The sequence below is a fragment of the Triturus cristatus genome, chromosome 12 (assembly GCF_964204655.1).
Source record: "Triturus cristatus chromosome 12, aTriCri1.1, whole genome shotgun sequence".
NCBI lineage: Eukaryota > Metazoa > Chordata > Amphibia > Caudata > Salamandridae > Triturus > Triturus cristatus.
Genome location: NC_140595.1, coordinates 194,235,318 through 194,258,895, shown reverse-complemented (window position 1 = coordinate 194,258,895; position 23,578 = coordinate 194,235,318). Strand labels below are relative to the sequence as shown.

The window sequence follows — 23,578 nt, the reverse complement described above, 5'->3', positions numbered from 1 at the left end:
TTTAGAGTTTTCTTTTTCCAAAAGCCTGGAACTTTATTGTATAGCTCCTTGAGATGTTTTGAAAAGATACACTTTAAAGGATATAATGGAACTTCTGCAACAAACAAAACTTTATTGAGAAGGTTGCGGTGTGATATGAACATTCCGTTTTTAGAACTGACAGAACAGAGTTTATGTTACTTGAGTGCTATTACGTCACAGCCCATACGCTGCCACAACTTTTATCATTGTTAGCGAAGCTCGTTGATGCTCAACACAAGCTAGTAATAATATTGTCCGTTCTTTTTGTTCATTCGTGTGATGGCCCTGCCTCTTTAAATTCTGACCTGGTTATACTGGTTTCCATACCGGGTAATGAGAGGCGGCGGCAGAACAAGTCACTCACTCCCCTGCGAAAGGTACCGGCTCGAGCACACGAGGACGCCGATGAAGGAACGTAATGTATAATGTATAATATCTCCTAATACTTTTTCTGTTTTTCTTCTGTTTTTTAAGAGCGGGGATTAGCCTTCTTTACCCGATGGTATCCTCCACTTGAGTATACAAGGTATTCTCTTCTTCCTTACTTTGACTGTATGAAAAACGCCTAAACCTTTTCTTGTCGAGCGTATATATACGGGATTAACGTTCCAATGTATAGCGCCACTGTTTGGTCCTTCAACATTATTCAAACATTCAGAATACATTTGTAATCTTGTTTATAATGTCTGACAATGCACGTAATACTAATAACGGAGTAGATTTCAGATTCAGATTTAACGGAGTATTTATCGAGAGTTATTACGCCAGCAATTTGAAACCCCTTTGTGTGTTACTCAGCCTTCCAAAAAATATATCGTGAGAGACTTAATAGCTATTGTTAAGTTTTACTGCTTTGCACATATTGATCTAAGACTCTCTTGTGGCAACACTCTCATTTTTCACCAGCAAAATCCCCCTTGATATCCGCAGCGTAACATCTAAATACCTACACAGGTATTAACAATGGAAGTTCTCTCCCTTAATTAAGCCATTTCCGCAATGCAGAGCATTATATTTTATAAAGATGCATTACACCTGTTCTTCCCCCAATGAGTATAACACCATTTAATCTGAAATGATAGCATTATGCCAGGACGTCGCGTCGCGTTTTTCATAAACCTAACGTGAACGATCCCTGTGTTTCCCCTTTCATGACAAAATGGATGTTGTTTTGTGTTTCTGTGTTCTTGTGTTTTCTTGCAAATGAAGTTCAACATAAAAAAGAGGGCTGATTTTGCCGTTACTAAATGTCAATATGAGCCTGTATGTCGATTGGCATAATTACATTTAAAGTATTGTCATTTTTTAGTTGCTACAACAGTTGATGCTCTTAGTTTTGAACACAGCTACAGCATACATCTTGACTGAATAAAGTCTTTATTATTTTATTCTTTCTCCCCCTTTTTTCTGCTAATTTTAAACAGGTTCAAATTGAACATACATGTGCTGGTGGAACAAATCACTCCATCTCCTTCGCAAGGAGTCCTATGAATATTAGGGTCCTCCACACATACACTAGGTCCTGATGAAAGCCCACCTGACCCTTAGGGGCACGAGATAGGGCTGAAACATGTCGACCTCTCCTTTGGACATCTTCTCATAGTGCACCAGACCCTAAAGTGTCTGCCTCATGCACGAAAAGCGTTTTTAACAAACTCGAACCCAGCTTTATTAAAATTATTTACTGGTTTTACGAGTTTTTTAACTTTCACTCACTTGAACCACTTCACTACACACGGTTCCACATTTCACTACTACGATCACTACTGAAAAAACCAGAGGCAAAAACCTCCGGGTGGAGGAAGCACACATTAACCCGATGATGATGCTGTCACGTTGTTAAGCACAAGCGGATAATCGAACATACCGCTGTAATTCCATCTGCGATAAACGTGATTGAGGGTTTCTTAACAGTGCCCGGTACTGTTGATGCTAACCTTGGTTCTTTCAGGACCAGTGATCCACTCTCTACCTGATATTTAGACATATTGTAAAAATAAACATGCTTCCAAAGTTCTTGTATTTATATCGTACAATTCCATTAAGGGTGCCGTTGGCGTTTTTTAAGCGTTTTGATGGTGCTATAGGTAATTTTATTTGGAGTTATCGGCGTGCAAGGAGAGCCCTTCGGTATATTAAGCTATCATATAAACAAGGTGGCTTTAAGCTTCCAGATTTTAAATTATACTTTTGTCCCGCATTTGTTGGCCGAATTCAAAGTTTGCTTAAGGGACCCGGAACTAGTACGGGCTGGCTTTCATACCAATTGTCCATTGTTATTGTCTGCCAATCCTTTAGGAAGTAACTTGTACTGCCTTCAACTGCAGAGTTAAGAGGGAGGAGGTGGCTCTGGGGAAGTTAGGCTCTATTTCCCTTGTTATCAAACTTTGAGGATTGATTTCCTCTTCAGTGGTGACTTTGCTTAAAACTTTGTTCCCTGAATATGAGAATTGTAGTGCGTAATCCACATACGCTCTGTGTTTGACAAAAACAAGAACCTTTCAGTACTGATCTTTGGTTCTGACTTCTGTCACCTCTAAAAGGATGCCTGAAGTACACCCAGAGACCTTGCTGTATCAGTATAAGTTTTTGATTGAAGAGCCTCATTCTTTTTTTCGAAAACCTTTTTTGACATTAAATAGTGAGTTCATGGTTTCTGATTAGACTTCCAGTCTGATGGTAGTACACTTCAACCGCCCATAAAGCCTCATCACTGTTGCAAATTCCAATCTGACTAAATGCACATAAAGAGACATTCATAGCAATATCTCTTAAGGTTGACAAGGCTTGCTTTTTATCATTGAAAGCAGCTCTTGCCTTCACCCTATATTACTCAAGGAGCTTTTCAAGAAATGGTGATATGTGGCTCCTTAGTTGGCGGTCAAAGCAAACCAATATTGTGGATGCTTTGGGGTTCTTCACAGCACAAGCTGGAAGAACAATCTCCTGCATACTAACTGAATCCAATTACAACCTTCTTCATCTCTAGGAGCTGAGCAAGGTTTTGACAGGTTTCTGCCCGGTCCTGAGCAGATTCAGAGATGACAGTTTCTGCTTTCACCTAATTCAGTGTGTAAGCCTGTGCTGCAGTTGTATGCTTTCTCGATTCGTGAGAGATTAACTGTGGCGGTAGCAGATTGCTGCATCATCAGAAGACCTTCCTTCCATATGTGATCAAAAACAGGTTTAGATCTAGCACTCAAGTGATGCTGAAAATGAAAAATTGAAACAAAGGGATGCCTTTTCTATGAGGGCATAGAATTATGTCATCTAGCCCGAGCCCTTGGGAGTTGTTGTGCTATCATCATCATCAATATGCAAAAAGTTAACTAAATAGGGGTCATCTACATCTGAGCTGGAGACTTCCCCATCAATGCTACTATAGGAGTGGTGTGCTTTGTAAAGGTTGTAACCTCATAAGTAAACATTTTCTGAACCAGATGCTGAGGTAGTGGAGTCGCAGGGACTGGTTGCAGGCCTGGAGGTTGTGGGTTTGATTCCACCTCTGGCTGTGATTGAGGATTGGTAGGAGCAGGCTATCTCTGGTAAACGTCCTTAACCATCTCCTGTTCGCCTTTCAAGCTTACAGAGAGAACCATCGTGCACATATTCTGCATCTGTCCTTGCATGTTGATTCATCGGGGGTCATTGCTGTGCAATTAACTACTGGATATGGGGGGTGCGAAGCAGCAGGCAGGTGCTCATTGAGTCATTAAACCAGTGGAACTTTATACAGAATATTCGAACAGTGCAATTTTTAGACATCTTCAAAAAGGAGTTTGCAGCTGTCGCCCTGCAGGCTCCAAGGGCGGGGCTATAGAGTGATTTATGAGTCCACTCTTCAGGAATTCCTCCCTAAATATGTACCACACATGTTTGTATCCTTATGGGACAGGCTATCATAGGTCTGTCTTATATGTGTCATGCCCTCCTCTATCCTGACCCCTTCTGGTTATTACCCACGTTTTATTCCTAGGTGCAGGACTATTTATCCCAAACTGTGCAAGAATATTTGGTGGTGAAGGGATAGACAGAGGTTTCACAAGTGCAAAAGGAGGCTCATGCAAGGACAACACCAAACCAAGTGACAGTGCTCATTTCTAGGAGCTTTTCAGCCCTGTCTTCGTGCACATTCAACATTCCAACCAGTTGTAAAGAAAAGAGTGCAGACATACCATTACTCTCCTTTTAAGAAAGCACCTAGTTGTCTTTTAAGAGGACTACTGAAGACTTTGTGGAAGTTATCACCAGTACATCCATGGTTGCCTCACCACCCACTTTTGCAGTCAAAAGATTTTAGATAATATACATGTCAAACATGGCATGGATCTAATAACTGGCTTGTCCACAAGCACACGTGTTAAGCAAATGCTGGTTATTTGCACAACATTCATTTCTGACATAACTTGAAAAATACCAAAAGTAATGAGAGAAATGGAAAACATACCATAAAGATTAATATCAGAGACAGAACACTACAGCGAGACCACGGAATTCCTATGAATATGCTCTCTAAGAGCTACCTTCAGGGAAACAGAGCAACAACACAACGTAAACACCCAAGGTTTCTAAAAATCTTACGTTACACTTAAAACGCGCCACTTCAGACCTACTTTATTTAAAAAAAAACACAGCTTTCACTTTGTTGCTATCTCAGATAAATTGCAGATTTCCCTATATAAATTTGTATTATCATAGCATAATAGACCCTTCTAATAAACCATATCCAACGAAAATAAGCTTGCTGTACAAGATCCGATTCTGAACCAGATAGATTCAAGGTCCACGGCCAAGAAACTGAGCCTCTCTATTAAGAATTGATTACAGGGATGGATGCACCAAAACGGACGGGATCAATATCTATCAGTTCCACTATGGCAGTCAAATTCAGGAAGTATATTGATTTGCTGGCATGATGTCATCAGAGCAGAACTGCCGACAGGTGATTCAACCATGACCAGGGCACGGGAAGCTGTATGTTGAGGTCAAAGGGTCAACGCTTCCGGCCACATGCTTTACAGTTAGTCATATGTGCGCATCCACCTACAGAAATCCCTTACGGGCATTAAACCAAATCCTCCTTTGATAGTTAAGAAATACCACTATATCAATATTACCCGAAGGTTTGAGAAGCATTTCGTTTTACATGACAGACAATGCGACTTTAAGAAGCTGACCGAATACAGAGAAGTACATGACAGAATTTCCAAGTAGTAATACTGAAACAATTTATAATAATTCCTGGTTTAGTGTACCACTACTATTCCAAGAAGGGGGAATTCTACATAAATCCAGTCTTTTAGCATCACTGGTGTTAGAATACAAGCCAAGCAACGTGTTACCAGCACATCTAAAACCTGAACTGTATCTACCCCTGCAAAGCTAGGAGCCTACAGAGATTTGCAAATGCACACTCCTGTTTACCTGCACAAAACAGTACTCAGGGATCCCACTAGATCGGTCAATGAAACAACACTCCCTCTTTAGCAATATACCACTGGGTTCCTCCAAGGAAGACTGTTGTCACAACCACTGTGCTAACAATAGAATGATCTATCAACACATACTATGTTATTGTCCTACAAATAATGCGTTAATACAGAACTCTGAACATACATTCCACAAAGCTAAAACATGCAGCTAACTACTACACATTCACATCAGCCTGTGCAATGGGCACTGCATACCAACCAAGGTCCATATGCAGGTGTTGGAACTACCCTGAGTTTTCAACTATCAAGCTCCTTGAGATCCATTTTTACATAAGGATCGAACAAAGCACCAATTTTACTCACTAAGAACCGAAGAGCTCCACAAATCTAAGCTGACTTCTGTCTTTGGAATTGTTTCAGGAACAATCACCCAGAGACTTTCAAAAAAGGTTAAAACGGCATACTAATGGCTGACTAGCCCTCTGTGGTAGGCAGATGTGGTCGGATATTGCATCCTATTTAGACCACCTGCCTGTCGATAGAAAGAACAAGTGAAGGCTATTCGCTTGGAAGGGAGAGGAACATCTTTACCACAACAGACTCAGCCATGAGCATCACAACCATTTGGATTCAGGCAATTAACTGCAGCAGCTGTATTCCGTAGCCAAGGATGGTTGAATATTTATTTCAAATTCTTTTCATTAAGTTCGAGAGAAGCAAATCGTAATTCTGCAACACAGGATGGTAAATTGTCAACAAAACAGAAGAAAACAACACCCCAAATGTGATTGATCCTGTTGCATAGTTATACACAGAGAAAATGATTACCACATACTACCCCAAGTCACAAGGCAATGGTCGCAACACATAATTAAGTCTTTTAGCCATCAGATATGGATTCACTTTGACTTTTCGCTATCAGGTATTGCCGTAATGGCTCCCAGATGTCTTTGGGTCTAGACGAAGAGGGAAGTTCATCCGCATACAACTCAAGAGTCTCTTTGCAATATATCATATCTTTTATCCAATGAGCAGTACGAGGGGCCAAAGAACTCTCCCAGGTTAATGCTATACGTAATTTTGCTAGCAAAAAAGCAATTCTCAAAAATTTCCCCAAAACACCTTTTACCTGAGGCACCAAACAGAGCAAACAGACCATGGGTGCGCATTGTAAGTTCTGATTGGACATGACCCTTAAGCAACTTATTACTTCATCCCAGTATTTTGCGACAAGGTTACAGTGCCATGCCAAATGCCAGAAATCTGCATCTGGTTGGCCACATCGTTTGCAAATTACTGGTTTCCCTTAAGCCAATTTTGTACAATTTAAGAGGCGTGTGGTAAATCTGGTGTATATATTTAAAATGGATGATTCTGAGACTTTCATTGGAGGTTAGTTTACCAGTTAGTGTGCAAAGAAATATGTTCCCACTCCGCCGGAGTCAACGGAGGATCTAACTTACTGTTCTACCGCATCAAGCTACGGTCTTCCCCTCTTACCATTTCAGCGCGCACTGCCCTGTATAGTTTGGTAACCAATTTACGCCTCGTGGGTGTCACTAATAACAGTTGCAAGGATTGTAATGAAGTTGGTTCCAGAGGAAACGATTCGTAATGTATTTTTAACGCAAGTTTCAGTCGATGAACAGTGGACTGAAACAGTGGTGTCTGATTGGTGAAGTATTGAAGGTCCTCAGATGTGAGAAAGTGCCCATCTGAAAATAGATCCTGCATACGTTCAACACCAACCGCTTGCAGCGAGTGGATAGGTCCCTTTTCTTGTGCAACTGAAAGGGATGCATGATGTGCAATCGACAGAGCCGGAGCATACATTGGGAGTTTGGCCGTCAATTTACCAATAGCTTGCCAAGCGGCAATGGTATTGTCTACTGTGTTTATTTCCGTCCGGGGGGCGCCCCTGTGTTTATGCGTTAGTATCCCAGTCAGTGGAATAGGATGGGCATCACCATCTTCTACCGTAACATGAGGTGTGAAGGCGTGCAGATTATACCAATAATAGGTGGACTGTGCCTGTGCACAGAGGTAGTACAGGTATAGATCTGGTGCGCAGAATCCGCCTTGAGCATAGTCTAGTGTGAGTGTATGCCAGCTCACCCTAGCTTGCTTGCTGTTCCATATTAGTCTAAGCAAGTGGGTTCTTATTGTGTGAAAGAGGTGCTGCGGTAGTCTGATCAGGATATTATTGAAAAGATATAGAAGCACAATCATTTTGACAACAGCAATGCGATCTGCAAGGGATAGTGGTAGAGAGGACCATCTGTCTACTTGACGTTCCAAGGCCGCACAGGCCTTTCCATAATTTTCACGTATGACAACCTCCGGGTCACGATGTACCCAAACTCCTAGAAATTTCACCGTGTCTGTTGAGCAGATCAAAGGATATTCCATTTGCGGAGGAGCAGTGATCGTCGTCAGAGGGACTATCACCGATCTATCCCAGTTTATCATGAGACCAGAGAACAAGCCAAAGCGGACATATTCCCGCAAGATGGGGGACAAGTATTTTTGTGGTTCGCGGTTGAAGAGCAACATGTCGTCAGCATAGAGGGATATGCCGACAGGGCGATGGTTAAAGTTCAGTGCTGCTTCTCTGTGACGTTGTTGAATCACACATGCTAGAGGCTCAAGTATAAGGGCAAATAAAAGCGGCGAAAGCGGAAAGACTTGCTGAGTGCCCCTTTTAATGAAAAGTGGTTCGGATGTGAGACCACCAACCCCGACTCGCGCCGACGGGTCAGCATATAGCAAATGCACCCATCATAAAAATACATTAGGGAACCCCAATCGCTTTAAAATATAAAACATGTACCGCAACTCAATAGAATCGAATGCTTTAGCCGCATCCAACATGACTTCTGCAGCTGGGAGATCCGGATTTAATATGTGAAACATGGCAAAAGGAGTTCTTAGATTGTGGGACATAGAGCGCTACAGTATGAAACGGGATTGTTCAGGTAGCACTAAACAGGACATTAACGGTTGGAGTTTGGTAGCTAATATTTTGGCTAATATTTTTGCATCTAAATTGATTAGCGATAGAGGGCGGTAGGAGTTACACTGAGTAGGGGATTTATCTTTTTTAAGCAGTGTAATAATGAGGGCCTGTCGCAGCGATGGAGGCAATATGCCCGTCTCATGAGCTTCCGCATATACTTCTAATAGGTAGGGCGTTAAAATATCAGAATATTCCTTATAAAATTCAGCCGTGAGTCCATCTGGACCTGGGGCTTATTTGTTCGGCAGGGACCGTATTGCTGCTTTAATATCAGCCTCATCAATTGGTTGGCTGAGATACTCCCGGTGGCCGTCCGCCAGCCAGGCGCAAGTGATATCAGAAAGATAATCATCAAGTGTATCATCGTCCGTACCCCCGCGCAAAGTGTACATCTCCGCGTAGCAGGCTCTTAACTGATCAACTATCTCTTGGGGTGTGAAGTGCTCCTCCCCGTGTGCATCTACTATTTTCGTAATGTAATGAAGGTCTGACCTGAATTTGAGTCTGTTAGCCAATTGACGACCTGGTCGGCCCCCCTCGCCATATGTCCGAGCCATGTGATGGCGCGACAAGTAGCGGGTTTCAGTTTCCGCCATTGTGTTGTATTCCAGAATCTGTTCCTGAATGCACACCAGCGTGATGGTGTTTGGATTTACTGTGTATTCCCGCTCCACATCTGTCAGTGTAATCTCAATTTTTGATAGTTGGCCTCTTAGGTCTCGCAGTATACCTGCCGTTGTGCTAATGCAGGAACCCCTCACGGTAACCTTAAAGGCCTCCCATAGAGTGGCTGCACTCTCCACCGTACCCACATTTATGTCAAAGTATTGTATTATCAATTCAATTCAAATTTTCTTTATTTCGGCCGATTAGGCCATAAAAGATACAATCATACAGTATCATATAAAACAATCACTTGGAATAAAAACAGTTAATAGAGTCAATAAAACCAGTGTACAGAGGATTACGGACATAAAAGCAAATGGAATTCATTAAACAGAACTATCATTAATTAATTTAGACCTTATCCGCCACAAAGCCGTTAAAAATTTTGCAACTGCAAAGACTATGTGCGGAGCAGTGTTCGTTTTCAATATTCTGTACACCTGCAGATAACTCCTTATGCCAAAGTTTCTGCATAGCGGAACTAGCCAATATTTTCTTGGTCTGTTATAAGCTGAGCAAAAAAACACAATGTGAGTTTCTTCCTCATCATGAATACAGCAACCTGGACAGATTTTATCATTCTTTTTTGTCCACTTATGGGTAAAAAGTTTAATAGGAGAGTCCCTAGCCTCTTTTGTATGAACAGTTTTCTAGATAAAATAGGAAAAATGATGTCCATAAAACCCTCAAACTGATAAGAGTCCTTGAAGATCAAGAATCGATCAGTCAGGGACCCTTTGTTAGGTGCAGAGACCAGGGAAGCAAAACGTTTCTCCCTGTATATACCCACGAGGCGTTTGCGAGAAACCCCGTGACAGCCTTGCTCGGGCGACTCCCATAATTCGGGGAGTCCCAGCCGATAAAGTTCTTTCTTTATAGAGGCTAGCCAGGGGATTTTGTCGCAAAGGTTCAGATTCATGACATGTACAAGCCCTTGTCTATAATGTGAAAGCTCAGCAGTAGACCAAAGCCTATGCCAGAACCTTAGTGGCATAAGTTCCAGGTCGTCTTTTATAGAGGGTAGGCCCATATCTAGTCTTAGGGGAAGGAGGGGTGTACCTCGGGGGAGGGCCAGGAGACGCCTTAAGAAATTATTTTCTACATTAATAATTCCTGTGCCCAACTTGTATCCCCAGAGTTCTCCACCGTAGGATGCAGCTGCTTTGGCTTGAGACTTGTACATTTCAACTGCCGGGCTAATTGGTTTATAGGTAGAGGAATTTACCGCCTTCAAAATTCCCCCCGACAGTTGAGAGAGCTTTAAGCGACTGGTTGCTACATGAGGTTCCCATGATAGGTTCTCATGCAGCGTTACCCCTAAGTACTGAAAGGTTTTTACTCTCTCCAGTGTTACTGAACTCAGGGATGGGTTTGGTCTAGTTTTAGCTGTGGGATTAAATATCATAAACTTGGTCTTCCCTGTATTTATTTCCAAGCCATGTTGGCTACAGAAAAGGCCAAAGCCATCTAAAATCCGTTGAATCCCCATCGGAGATTTGGACAGCAGGAGGGTATCGTCCGCAAATATAATAGCCGGTACCCTCCTGCCGGCCAGGGACGGGGCATCATTATCATGAACAGTGTCAAGATGTGCAATTACATTATTAACATAGAGGCAGAACAGGGTTGGGGCAAGGACACAGCCCTGTCTCACCCCTCTAAGAACTGGAAATTTAGATGTCAGCGCTCCCATCCTTCCATACCTAACCTGTGCAAAATTGTTTTCATGGAGCCTAATAATGGCATTTAATAAATGGAGTGGGACTCCCAGCCCCATTAGCGTCTCCCATAATTTCTTCCTGGGGACCAGGTCAAAAGCTGACCTCAGGTCCACGAACACCATGTACAGCCTTCCCCTCTCAATACTCACAGTTTTCCAATATCGGAGAACGAGGCGGAAGATCTGGTCCATGGTGGACGTGTTTTTCCTGAAGCCAGCTTGTAGGGGGCTGAGAATTTTATTTTCCTCCATCCACTCCGTGAGGTGGTTTAGGAGTAGGCGAGAGTTACATTTTTTGGGGGACATCTATGAGACTTATTGTCCTGTAGTTGGCTGGGAGTAGAGGAGAGCCCTTTTTGAAAATGGGCACTATCTCAGCCCCCAGCCAAGTACAAGGAATCTCCATCCCACCCAGAATGGCATTAAAAAGGGTGAGAAGATAAGGGCCCCATATCTCTGGGTGTAAACGAAAAAGATCGCCAGGCAACCTATCGAGACCAGGGGCCTTCCCCCTCGCCAAGGCTACAATGGCACTGACCACCTCAGAAAGAGTGAATTCCAAGACTGATGCTGGGGCAGGGGCAGCAGTAAAAACCATGTCCCCGCCACCGACATTTTGAGGTGGTTCCTGGTATAGTTGGCCGAAATGGGCCTCCCAGACTGCATGCACACCAGTGTGATGGTGTTTGGATTTACTGTGTATTCCCGCTCCACATCTGTCAGTGTAATCTCAATTTTTGATAGTTGGCCTCTTATGTCTCGCAGTATACCTGCCGTTGTGCTAATGCAGGCACCCCTCACGGTAACCTTAAAGGCCTCCCATAGAGTGGCTGCACTCTCCACCGTACCCACATTTATGTCAAAGTATTGTATTATCACCTTTCTTATGGTGTCAGCATAGATAGGATCTAGCAGCACTTCAGCGCCATGTGAATGGGCGGTATGTGGTGATGGGGATACTGAGACTCAATTTCACGGGGTTGTGATCCGATAAAGTGCGTGGAAGCGTAGCAATATCCGTAACCCAGTTATTACAGTCTTCATTTAAGAGCCAATAGTCCAGTCGGGACCAGCTATTATGTGCAGGTGTGGCATGTGTACCTCCTTTAATGTCATCCTTGCGTATGCGCCAAGCATCTCCCAATCCCATCTCCAACATAGCATCTCGTATACACTCAGCAACTTTAATAGTGCACGCCCCTTGCGGATTGCATTTGTCTCTAGCAGGATCCAGATGCGTATTGAAATCACCCCCCCCCCCCCCCCACAAAATGGCTGCATCCGGCCAAGTGTGCAGGACGCTAAGCATTCGAAGAAATACCTGTGGTCCATCTAAAATAGGGCAATAGATGGTAATAACAGTGACCAGCGTTAGCCCCAACTTTCCATGAACCATTGCACAGCACCCCTCGTCATCGACGTAGGTTTTGATTGGCGTAAAAGGCAGTCCCTTTTTAAACAGAACAAGAACCCCCCTTTCATACGTGGAATATGATGACGCTAGCTTGTAGCCAGCCCACGTAACTGCAATTCTAGTCTCCGATGACTTTGTGAGATGTGTCTCCTGGAGGAGAGCTATCTGCACTGTATATCTGTCCAAATATGCAAATACCTGACGGATTTTTCTGGGGGAATTGAGCCCTCATACATTCCATGTAAGACAAGTGTATCTATCGCCCATGAGCTGAGAAGACTATATTAAGTTGAAGCGAGTAGTGAATCAGAGTGTGCATGACTGTAACAGTAGGTACGTTTCGTGGCCAACATATCGGTACAATCACTTGGAACAATTCCCCATTGTGAACAATAAACCCTCCCACCCCCACCCACTTCAGCATTCTCAATTCACCAAAGCCATATCCCCAGAATCCAACAAACCCCAATATAGAGATCAATTGTGAAACTTCAAGTGGGGTACACCCATTGGGGGATACTGCAGCACAACAACTCCCAGATGAACCAGGGAGGTGGCCGCCTTTTATATCTAAGTGCTTCCTGAATTATCCATCCAGAATTATCAGAAACAGTTTACAATGGTAACGGCAGCTGAGCAGCTTAGGTCCACTTAGGGCTGTTGAAAATCTTGGCCTTATTGTCTGTGCCTATCCGAAGGCGGGCTGGGTAAAGCATGGCATATTGGATGTTTTCGTTCATTAGGAGCTTTTTCATAGTTTGGAATTCCTTCTGCGCTACCTGAACAGTGGCTGTAAAGTCCGGGTAAAAGGATAGTGTATTACCCTGATAGGATAGGGAACCTTTTTGGCGGGAAATGCGTAAGACCATGTCTCAGTCTCTATAATTTAGCAAACGGGCAATAATCAGCCTGGGCGGGGTACCTGGAGGTGGACGAGTTGCCAAGGACTGGTGAGCTCTCTCCACAATGAGCAGATCAAACAGATTGTCAACGCCATAAATTTCGCGGAACATTGTTTCCACGTAGGTTTCCAACTTGCCCACATTTGTGGATTTTGGCAGCCCTAGTATGCGCACATTATTGCGCCGTGAGCGCGCTTCGATATCCTCATTCTTGGCTTGGATGACTGCCAGAACTCGTTCCATGTCAGAAACCTTAGATGCAACTTGCTGCAGCCCATCTTCAGCGGTGGAGATGCGCTGCTCGGCCTTGCCAATACGAACAGCATATCCATTCAATTTAGCGAATATGGTGTCCATTCGACCATTAAGGGCCGCAATCTTGTTTTCTATAGATTGCAAGCTGGTTTGAATGGCAGTTAATGTTTTTTCCAATGCTGTTGGCGGTGCGCCGGCGGAGTCAAGCTCCGAGTCAGACGCCGCAGTCTGCTCCTGCTTACTAGTTTTCCGCAGTTCAAAGGTGAGGCGTGGTTGACCTTTATCTGGCTTACCCATGGCGTCTCAATTGCAGTGGCCCGGCGTGGATGTAGATTGGTGGAGCCCCACTACCCCCAGATACCTGTAACGCGGTGTGTTGTGTGTCGTCCGTTCCCGAGTTGCAGGTGACCAGAGAGAGTTTTGGCGCCCTACGAGAGTGCACACGGCCACTTTGTACGGGGGTGTGTGTCCCCCTTCAAGCTAGTTGCACATCTAGACTTCAATAGCGGGGATAGCCCACACGGACCACCATATCGTGGCCCAAGTACTCACTGTGGCAATATCAGCACAATCTTCGCGCAGCCACGCGTGGCCTAGGCAAGCAGCAGACGTGGGCTATGCAGTGTGTTCCGTCAAGCACCATGCAGGCCCGTGGATCCCAAAATGGAGTCATAATGCGGTATTATCACACAATGCAGAGGGAAGCAAACATCCAGCCGTCTCACGGGTGAGTAGTCACTGCACAATAGGAAGGGGGGTTGAGCACACCAGGCTGGGTAATTAAATTCCAGGAACAGACCCGTCCTCAGCGCAAACCACACACGCAGCTCCCAGGTACTCACTATATACGAGCTAGATCTCAGGCAGATGAGGATCGCAACCCTGCTCAGCGTTGACACAGTGCTCGATCAGCACAAGAGGCATCCAGTCAGCGAGAGTCCCATCAGGCGCTCAGGAGCCGCGGGGCAGGGGTCCCGCCAGCTGCCAGGGGAGACGCCCTGGCTCCGTAACACGCCCTCTCTGGCAGCTAACACACCAACAGTGCGGCCCACGATCCCCCGCAGCGATGTCCAGCAGGTCGCCAGGCGCCGCCACACACCAGTAGGTAAGCCCAGGCAGACACGCCCCTCTCCGGTCTCAGAAGGCCAGGTTAAAGATTCCCTCATTCACATAGGCCGCAGGTCAAGGCAGCAAACACATCTCAGCCCGGCGTGCGTCTCACCATCTTCTGCCACACAAGCGATGAGATCGCCGTTGATTGCAGATCGTCTTCACAGCTCTACATGCACAGGATCGGTGCAATGTCCAGTTCAGGGCAGGGTCTCTTATAGTGCGTACTTCAAGCTTCAGTCCCAGGCGTCGCCATTCACATCGCCGCCATGCTGCCCCGGGGCCCGCGTGTAGAAACCAGTTCAGGAGCAGGGCCAGACTGGGAACCAAAACAGGCCCTGGGAAAGAGCTTGGCCGGCCCCCCTGGGAGCGGCCCAGCTGTTTGCCAGGGCCGGTTTTGGCCAATTTTGTTACAGGGTCTGATTTTGCAGCTATGCATTGACTGCTCTTAGACAGCATTTGGGCATGGAGTGTTTTGGAAAATATATATTTTATTGCCGTATTGCTCCATAAATATATTAATTTAAGTGACCATCTCTCCATTATAAAGAGAAGTGGCACATTGTAGCATATAGACCAAAATGGGGAAATGTATGGCAGCTGAAGCACCTGGTGGGAATGTACAAACACCAAAGACAAAAGAAAAGCAGGCGATAACTGCATGATGGCGGATATAGATAACCTCATTGAAGAGGTTGAAACTATGCTACAAGAAAAACCCAAGGATACAAAAGCAGTGTTAACAAACATCACCTATTTCCGTGTTAGGAAAAAACAGAGGGATCAACGAGAAAACTCAACACTGTATCTCCAATAAACAAGCAATGGGGAAGCTTGTTGCTCCTCCCCCAGCAGTGGTTCCTCCCATTGAGGTAATCACAACAATCTCTATCCAGCCACGAGGATGCAGTGTTCGAGTAAGTCCAACAAGGTCGGTACTGGAGGATGGAGGGGGAGGCGGGGATCACTTGCACAAACAGATTTGCATCTCTGGCACAGAAAGACGGGGCAACTGTAACATGCAATTTAATTTCAGGTGGACTCAATCGAGCATCTCCGGAAACCCAAAGGCTGGTGAAGCCTCTTCATTCAGTAGAGACACAGAAATCTATATATACTGAGGGAAATGGCAGGAATTATTGCTAGCAAATATAAGTGCTTTGGCAAAGGAGGTATAGGGTTGGTAAACTCCCTGGTGACACAATCGACATCTAGCAAGAACAATCCTAGCCAATAAGTAGTCAAAGCTGGAAAGGGGCCACCTAATATGCCACACTCATCCAACGCATAACTTCCAATCGTGCAAGATAGAATCCCACCACCCAGAACTACGAAAGAGGTTAAAATATCTGAAATGCCTCCACGGCGGAAGAGAAATGAGCTCGAGTCGAGCTCCCTAGGACTTGAGCACATGGGCGTCCGCAGGGAGGGGCAAGGAGGGGCGCTTGCCCCCCCCTGGAGCACCCCTCCTTGCCCCCCCCCCTCATGTGTGTCAGCCCGGGCTGAGACAGCTTCCCGCAGCCGCACCCGAGTACTTCACAGGTCTTTGAAAGACCAATTACGTGTTAACGAGGCTTTTTGTGAGGCTTTAATGTTTTTCACCCCTCCATCTCCACTCTGCCTACTGCTGGAAGAATTAGCCCCCCCCCCCCCCCCCCCACACCCCCCTCAAAAGTTGGGCTCTAGTTGCGCCTCTGGTCTGAGAATAAATATATTTTCACCACCCCTTCTGCTGTGTTTCGAATCCGATCCGAAACTGATGCTAATTTTGATGGTTCTACCAGGCCAGAGAGAGGCGTGCATTGTACACCATGGATCACTGGAATTTTTATGTGAGGCTAACCGGCTATGAGTATGACTGTGATTACAAGTGCAAGTAACATAACTTGAGAGGCCGAGTGGATGTACTCAGACATTTCACGATGATCTGAGACTAACTATCTTGTGTACTGCTTACTATTGCCAATGATTTCGTACCGAAGCTTTCTGATGGAGTGGGTGTTCTCTTTTTGTTGAATCCACTGCTCTGAGTGCTGACATAAGGGCCAAAAAACTACAGCTGCTGTCTGATTGTGAGGAAGGGTTGTCTACTTTCCAGATTATTCGGGGGTACTTTTCTCAGTCCTTGCACTGGATCTGGCTTAATTACTGTACAGTATGCACAAACTACATAAAACCAGGAAGAATATGTTTCTATTCGACCCTCCCACTCTTCATTTCTCTTTTGGTCTTAGTACCGTTTCCAGTACTATTTCCAGTACTTAATTTGTAAAAAAGTAAATAAATAGGTTTAGAGACCCAATTTTTTTTTGAAGCTGCCAGCAGCACTGCTGAACACCAGGGTGGTCATATACCAAGGCTGCTTACTCTTGATTCCAGCTCACGCCTCTTCTCTTCACCACCTTATACTTCTCTCTCTTTCTCTGAGTCTTTCCCATTCTTTTTCATCCATGCTTCATGAACCCAGTTCATTAGTGGAGCCTCTTATCCTCCTTAGAATTCAGAGAGGGATCTCCCCTCAACTCTTACACTTCCAATAAGTTTTGGGTTTTGTCTCTTCCTTGTCAGTTGAAAAATTAGATCTGTTCTCTGTTACTACAGATGATTCGGGTCCTGCATTTATGGTAAGTTGACACTCACTTGGGCCATGTGCCACAAAGTCCACTGTAGAACTACATGCTGTATGCCACTAGTCACGCTAGTCGCAGAGGCAGCAGTAGATGGGCTTGCTAAACAGATTTTTGTAGCATCAGCAAGTCAAAATCTATATATAGATGTTAAATCACGCAAACAACCACTATATGGTGGCAGATACTGGAGGTGCCTGCATTCTCTTTGCTCAAGGACAATTTATTAACTTACAAACAGGTGCTTCTGAGTCACCTCTGTCGCTCATGGTCCAGGTGATGCTGTCTTTCCTGAGAATGTTTCTAAAAGGCAGAGCAACACCCTGATCATCAGAAAAAAAGGAACCATTAACTGAAAACAAGCTGAACAAAATAGGGTGCTATGGGATCTTACATACAGCATATTTGCGCTGTGGAAATGTTGATGAACTAGAGGCATATTTACAAGGAGGCGATAATGAATTATCGCCGCTTTAGCGGCCGTTTTTGGCCGAAAAGCGGCGATAATTTTATCGCTATATCAGCAAGGTCACGCTAACGCGTGAAACCTTGCTTTAGCATGGGGATTCCTAACGCCCAGCTTTGCATCTCTAATGAGATGCAAAGTGGGCGTTCCTGACCTGACATGACAGGAGAAATGTCGCTAAGCGACATTTCTCCTATCATCAAGCCCCACGCTATGAAGCATAGTGGCAGGAAAAGTAGCGATAACCCCTGTTATCGCTACTTTCCTTACGCCTGCTTCAGGACTGACTTAGCCATGATATCCTATGGGAGGTGGACATCATGGCTAAGTTTGTGTGTTCCTATCAACAAGCTAACGTGAGATTATCGCTGGGTTTCCAGCGATAATCTCACGTTAGGCAGTTAGCGTTAGGATTTTTATCGCTTTTGAGATAAGCGTTGCTAATAGCACGCTATCTCAGCGATAAATATCCACGCTAGCCAGCGATAATTATTCTAGCGCTAAGTGCGCTTAGCGATAATTATCGCCGGTTGTTGTTGATATGCCCCCTAGTGTACTTGCACTTTGCTATCAAGAGGCCCCAGTTGAGAGTCTCATCTCTGGGAGTCCTGGTGTTTTAGCCAACCGCAGTTTGGATTCTGCAAATCTGCTGTGATGCAGACAATTTCAGAGACTTAGGCAACATTACATTTTATCTTTTGTCAAAGTATTTCCCATAATAATAAGGCAAATTTAGACCACTTGTTGTAGTTTTTCACTTCCTCCTGTTCATTTGTGACAGTGCTGTTAAATAACTGCCTGCAACAAGGTAAGAGTGGTGGGGGATTTCGATGGACAATGCAGAGTGAACATTATTTATTTATTTAATTTTCTCTCGTCATCGTCAGTCGAAATACACCCGGCCCCACCGCTTTTATCTGCACGGACTGCGGCTACATCCGGCCCATTAAACCCTGATAATCCCAGCACCAGAGCCCAAAGCATCTATACTGCTTTAGTGGGATAATACAAAATAAACATATATGGCAGTGGGAATTTCCATAGATTGAGTTGTATCTTCAGAGCAAAGACCTTGCCCAGAGAATGATGTGGTTGCCAAGTCTGCCAACATTCTGATTATTTGCTGGATCGGGCTGCACAGTACTAGATGGGGTCCTGAAAGTTGGGGTTCCTTCCACTGACCTTGTGGCAGTTTTCACTCAAAAGAAAGTTTCCCGTCAAATTGTGTTGCATGAGTTCTGTGATTTTTGGCCAGATTTACCACTCACAAATTTTACATTTACAAAACACTGATAATGTTGTTTCGAAATTGTGAAAATTAGTTGTCAGATAATACTTCGGGGTAAAAATGGTTGACAACGATGCTAAATCCCAACTTCCAGAAATGTAAGTGATTGGGGAGGCCTCCACTCCTAAAAAATATTGTCAGGGGGGACTTTGCCTAAAAAAGTTTGAAGACCTCTGATCTACACAGTGAGACCTTCGGGAGGGGCTGGATGCCAGGAAGACAGTGCTGTTGATCAGCCCGACTCCACTGAATAGTATCAGAAGAGCAGGCAGCAGTTTTTAAGTAAGTTTCAGTAACTTTAATGCATTCTACAGCATCAGCATTACCTACTGGCTTCAAATCTAGGTTTCTCTAAGTGAACGGTGTTCTAGACTTACATGCATGGAAATATCAAGGAGGACAGTCCCCTCCGAATATGCAAATGTAGTGTAAGCTTGTAGTGTTCAGCTTTTGGGGTACCAGGGGGTAACTTTAGGTTTCAGGTTGGGTGTGGGTTTTAGGGTGCCAGGGAGTAAATTTAGGGTTCAGGGTGGGTTAGTGATTGGGGTGCCAGGGGGTAATTTTAGGGTTCCAGGTGGGTATGGGTTTTGGGGTACCAGCTGCTAGGGGGTAATTTTAGGGTTCCAGGTGGGTATGGGTGTTGGTGTGCCAGGGGGTAATTTTAGGGTTCAGTGTGGGTATGGGTTTTGGGATGCCAGGGGGATAATTGTAGGGTTAGGATAGGCTAGGATATATGCTTTTATAGCGCTCGAATGCCATGGTGTCTTGGCACTGGTGTATGTGAAAATGGTACAGTCTGTATTACCAGGGAGCTAGATCGAAGCGAACAGCCACGTTTTCAAGTCCTTCCTGAAGGACTGTCGATTTGGTTGGAATCTCATGGCTATTGGCATTTTGTTCCATAACTTTGCCGCACAGTTTGAAAAAGTTCTGCCGCCCCATCTTACCCGCCTAGTCCTATCAATCTGGAGGAGGCCTAAATTACTGGACCTAAGAGCATGAGCGGGTGTATAGGGTAAAAACATTTTTTGGATGTCCATGGACCCTCCCCCATAAAGTGCTTTATGAACCAGGCCTAAGGGCTTGAATTCCGCGCGCTGCTGTACAGGGAGCCAATGCAATGCTTTGATTCCTGCCGAGGTTGATTGACCTCCAGGTATATTAGAAGCAGCCTTGCGGCATTCTGTAGGGACTGCAGTTTTCTCATCTGGGTTTTATCAATGCCCAAAAACAGGGCATTGCAGTAATCAAGTTTGGATAACAAGAGAGCCACCACCACAGTCGTTTGTAGTTCCTGTGAGATGAATGGAAATAGCTTTCTCAAGGTTTTTATTAGAAAGAAGCAGGAAGAGGTGAGGCTGTTTACCTACACAGAAACATTTAATTGGTCATCGAAGAGGACTCCGAGGTTTCTAATCTTAGGCAAGGGGCAGGGCCATTCCCCCGCTCCCACCAGCCACCAGGAGTCATTCCACAGGGATCGGCCCTGACCAAACTCTATGACCTCCATCTTATATGTGTTAATTTTCAGGAAGCTGTGGTTCATCCAGGTCATAATCTCGCTAAGGCATGCATGAAACCTAATAGCTGTATCTTCAGTAGGATACCAGGGCGAATCCATGCTTCCTGATGAGTCTGGCCAGGGGAATGACAGATGTTAAACATCGTCGGGGATAAGGCCGATCCCTGTGGAACCCCACAGGGAAGATGGAAACTGTCTGATTGCAGACCCTTCCAGTACAGGCTCTGCTCCCTCCCCTCCAAAAACAATGTGAGGTGGGTCAGGGCAGTACCCTCGATCCCCACTTCCTTCAGCCGCTGCACTAACACTGTGTGGTTCCCGGTGTCAAAAGCTGCTGACAGGTCTAAAAGTACAAGGACTGCTCTACCCCCTCCGTCGACTATTCTACGGACCTCCTCCGTTACTACAATCAAGGCTGATTCGGTAGAGTGGTGCGACCAAAAACCATGCTGAGTAGAATCCAGCAGGTTATTGATGTCTAGAGAATCAGTCAGCACCTTGTTCACTGATTTCTCCAGGATTTTAGCTGCTATTGGTAAGCCAGCAATTGGACAATAGTTCTTAGGTTCCGAGGGGTCTAGGGTGGACTTTTTCAGAATCAGCCTGATCATTGCTTTTTTCCAACATACTGGGTAACTACCTGATCCCAAGACTTGATTAACTAGAGGGGTGAGTTTGTCACAAATTCTCCTAGCAGCCAAATGCATAATCGCGGGAGGACAGGGGTCTTTGGGTGAACCAGATTTTATGGAAACGAGAAGTTTGTGTACCTCATCGTTTGTAACTGTCTGAAAACATGCTAATCTGCAATGTATTGATACAGCCTCATCAGATGATTGACATGACTTATCCGGAACCATTTGAGTGTTCAAAAGGTCATTATAAATCACTTGAACCTTGTTCTGGAAATATAGGGCCAGTTTATTGCACATAGCTTGGTCTGTTTGAAAAGCATTAGCCTGCTGCCGTTTAGACAGCAGTGTGTCAGTTTTAAAAAGTTCCTTAGTGGAATTTCCGGCTTCCTCTATCTTAGTTGTGTAAAATAGTCTTTTTGCGGTAATGATTGCATCCTTGTATTGTTGGAGAGCAAGATTAAAGCTAGTTTTCTTATCTCTACTATAGTCTTGTCTCCAAAGACGTTCCGCTCTCCTGCAGTTTACTTTTAAACATTTCAGCTCAGGGCTGTACCAAGGTGACGAGGTCTTTAATCTCTTGACCGTCACTAATTTTTCAGGGTGGGTATGGATTTTGGGGTACCAGGGGGGTAATTTTAGGGTTCAGGGCGGGTATGGGTTCTAAGGGGCCAGGGAGGTAATTTTAGGGTTCAGGGTGGGTATGAGTTTTGGGGGGCAGGGGTAATTTTAGGGTTCAGGGTGGGTATGGGTTTTGGGGTGCCAGTGGGACAATTTTAGGGGTCAGGGCGGGTATGGGTTATGGGGTTTGGGGTGCCAGGGGGCTAATTTTAGGTATCAGGGAATGTATGAGTTTTAAGGGGCCAGGGGGGTAATTTTAGGGTTCATGTGTGCTCTAATTGTTGTCCAGTTTCAAATGCAGAATTCACCACTTTTTTTTCTCCGCTTGGCCTGAGCATTACCCGATCCTGATTGTCTGCCATTTTAGCCCCGCCCCTATTGATTAACATTAGCCACGCCCCTTCATTTGCCAGGTTCGCCCCTCCCTGGAAAAATTTCTGCGGTCGCCCATGCTTGAGCAAAGCAGGCTTAGGAACCTAGAAGTTCCTGGTCCCATCAAAATGGAAGCAAAATGTAATCCAGTGCTAACGCAAGCCCCATGTCCTCATTTTCCTGAATACCAAACTGCAGGTGATGATATATCGTGCACCAATTCCCAGCGGATGGGAGATTATAGTCATGAACACACCTTCCGCACATAAGAAATACAAAATAGAAATAAAGAACATAGAGTCTATTTAACTTAAGTCCCACAACTAAGTGAACAAAGCTGGCAAGATGAAGAGGGCCTTAAAAACAGTTATTTACTGGATCAGACACAACCGGCAATGTTTGTTGTCGTGTGCTCAGATATAGTAAAGGCAGAACGTTTGCAGGAGCAAACTGGGAAGCATGATACCATCTCATTAACCGTCAAAGATAAAATCATTGTGGATGGTTTAATTGCAATGGATTTGAGAACTTGCCCATTATTCCACTCCACAATAAAGTTTAAACTACGCAGACCATTCTTAAACCCAATATGCCCAGGAGGAAATTATTGCTCTTCAACAACAAAGGTAACAAAAGAACAGGAGGCCCAGGATTTAGAAGCTGTAGACACACTGTGCAAAAGAGCAGAATGTGATTCTAATATAGGATCAAATCCAGGGTGGGGGCCGAATTCTGAAGAAATGCAAGGCGTAGGTCTTGAGAGGGTAACCAGTTCGACGTCAGGGAACAAGACAAATGAAGAAATAAACATAGCCCCGAAATCGGTAACCCCCCGCTTAGCAGTAAATAGTCGCGTTGCGCAAAATAAAAGTCCACACAAAATTAAACTATGGCACAGCATGCATTGACTTAGGCAAACTTACTTTTTGACAGAAAATAAAAAAGCCCATGGAAATTAAAATAACTAAAATAGAAAAGATGCTTCTAGGACATGGGGAAAGAAACAGGAATGAACAACAAATAAGATGCAGTGCATCACTAATTATTTCAAGATTCAAAAGCCTGTAAGTTATCTTTGCGTAAAGGATAAAAAAAATAATTCAGAGGCTCCTATGAGAATAGGGAATTTGAGAGACCACGGCCATCATAATAGCTCACAGAGCTAGAGAGCTGCAAGGACCTGAAACATAGGTTTTGCTCTGATTTCCTGAGGTAGAGGAGACACCAAAATGTCCGCTTACACAGGGAATTGCTTGCATAGTTACAGGACAGCTGTATTAAATCCCTCGTGCTTAATGGACTGTGGAACATAAGCAGATAATTTGTGTGTACATTCACTTTCCCTTAATGCAAACATTGTTTAAAGGCTTTTCACTGGTAGATCAGATAGTGGTATGTGACAGAAGAGCAATGTTAAAGCCCTGATAAAGCACGAGGAGAACGAAACGTGTCATATGATTTTGTGAGAAACATCCCAAGCAAAGTGGCATTTGTGTATTTATAAAAAGTGCAAT

At 44.6% G+C, this 23,578-nt stretch overlaps 1 protein-coding gene across 1 annotated transcript in view; it reads right to left on the bottom strand.

Annotated features, from left to right (window-relative positions):
* HYDIN (HYDIN axonemal central pair apparatus protein) overlaps window positions 1-23,578 on the bottom strand; it is a 2,467,744-nt gene that overhangs the window by 1,693,230 nt on the left and 750,936 nt on the right. The window lies entirely within an intron of this gene.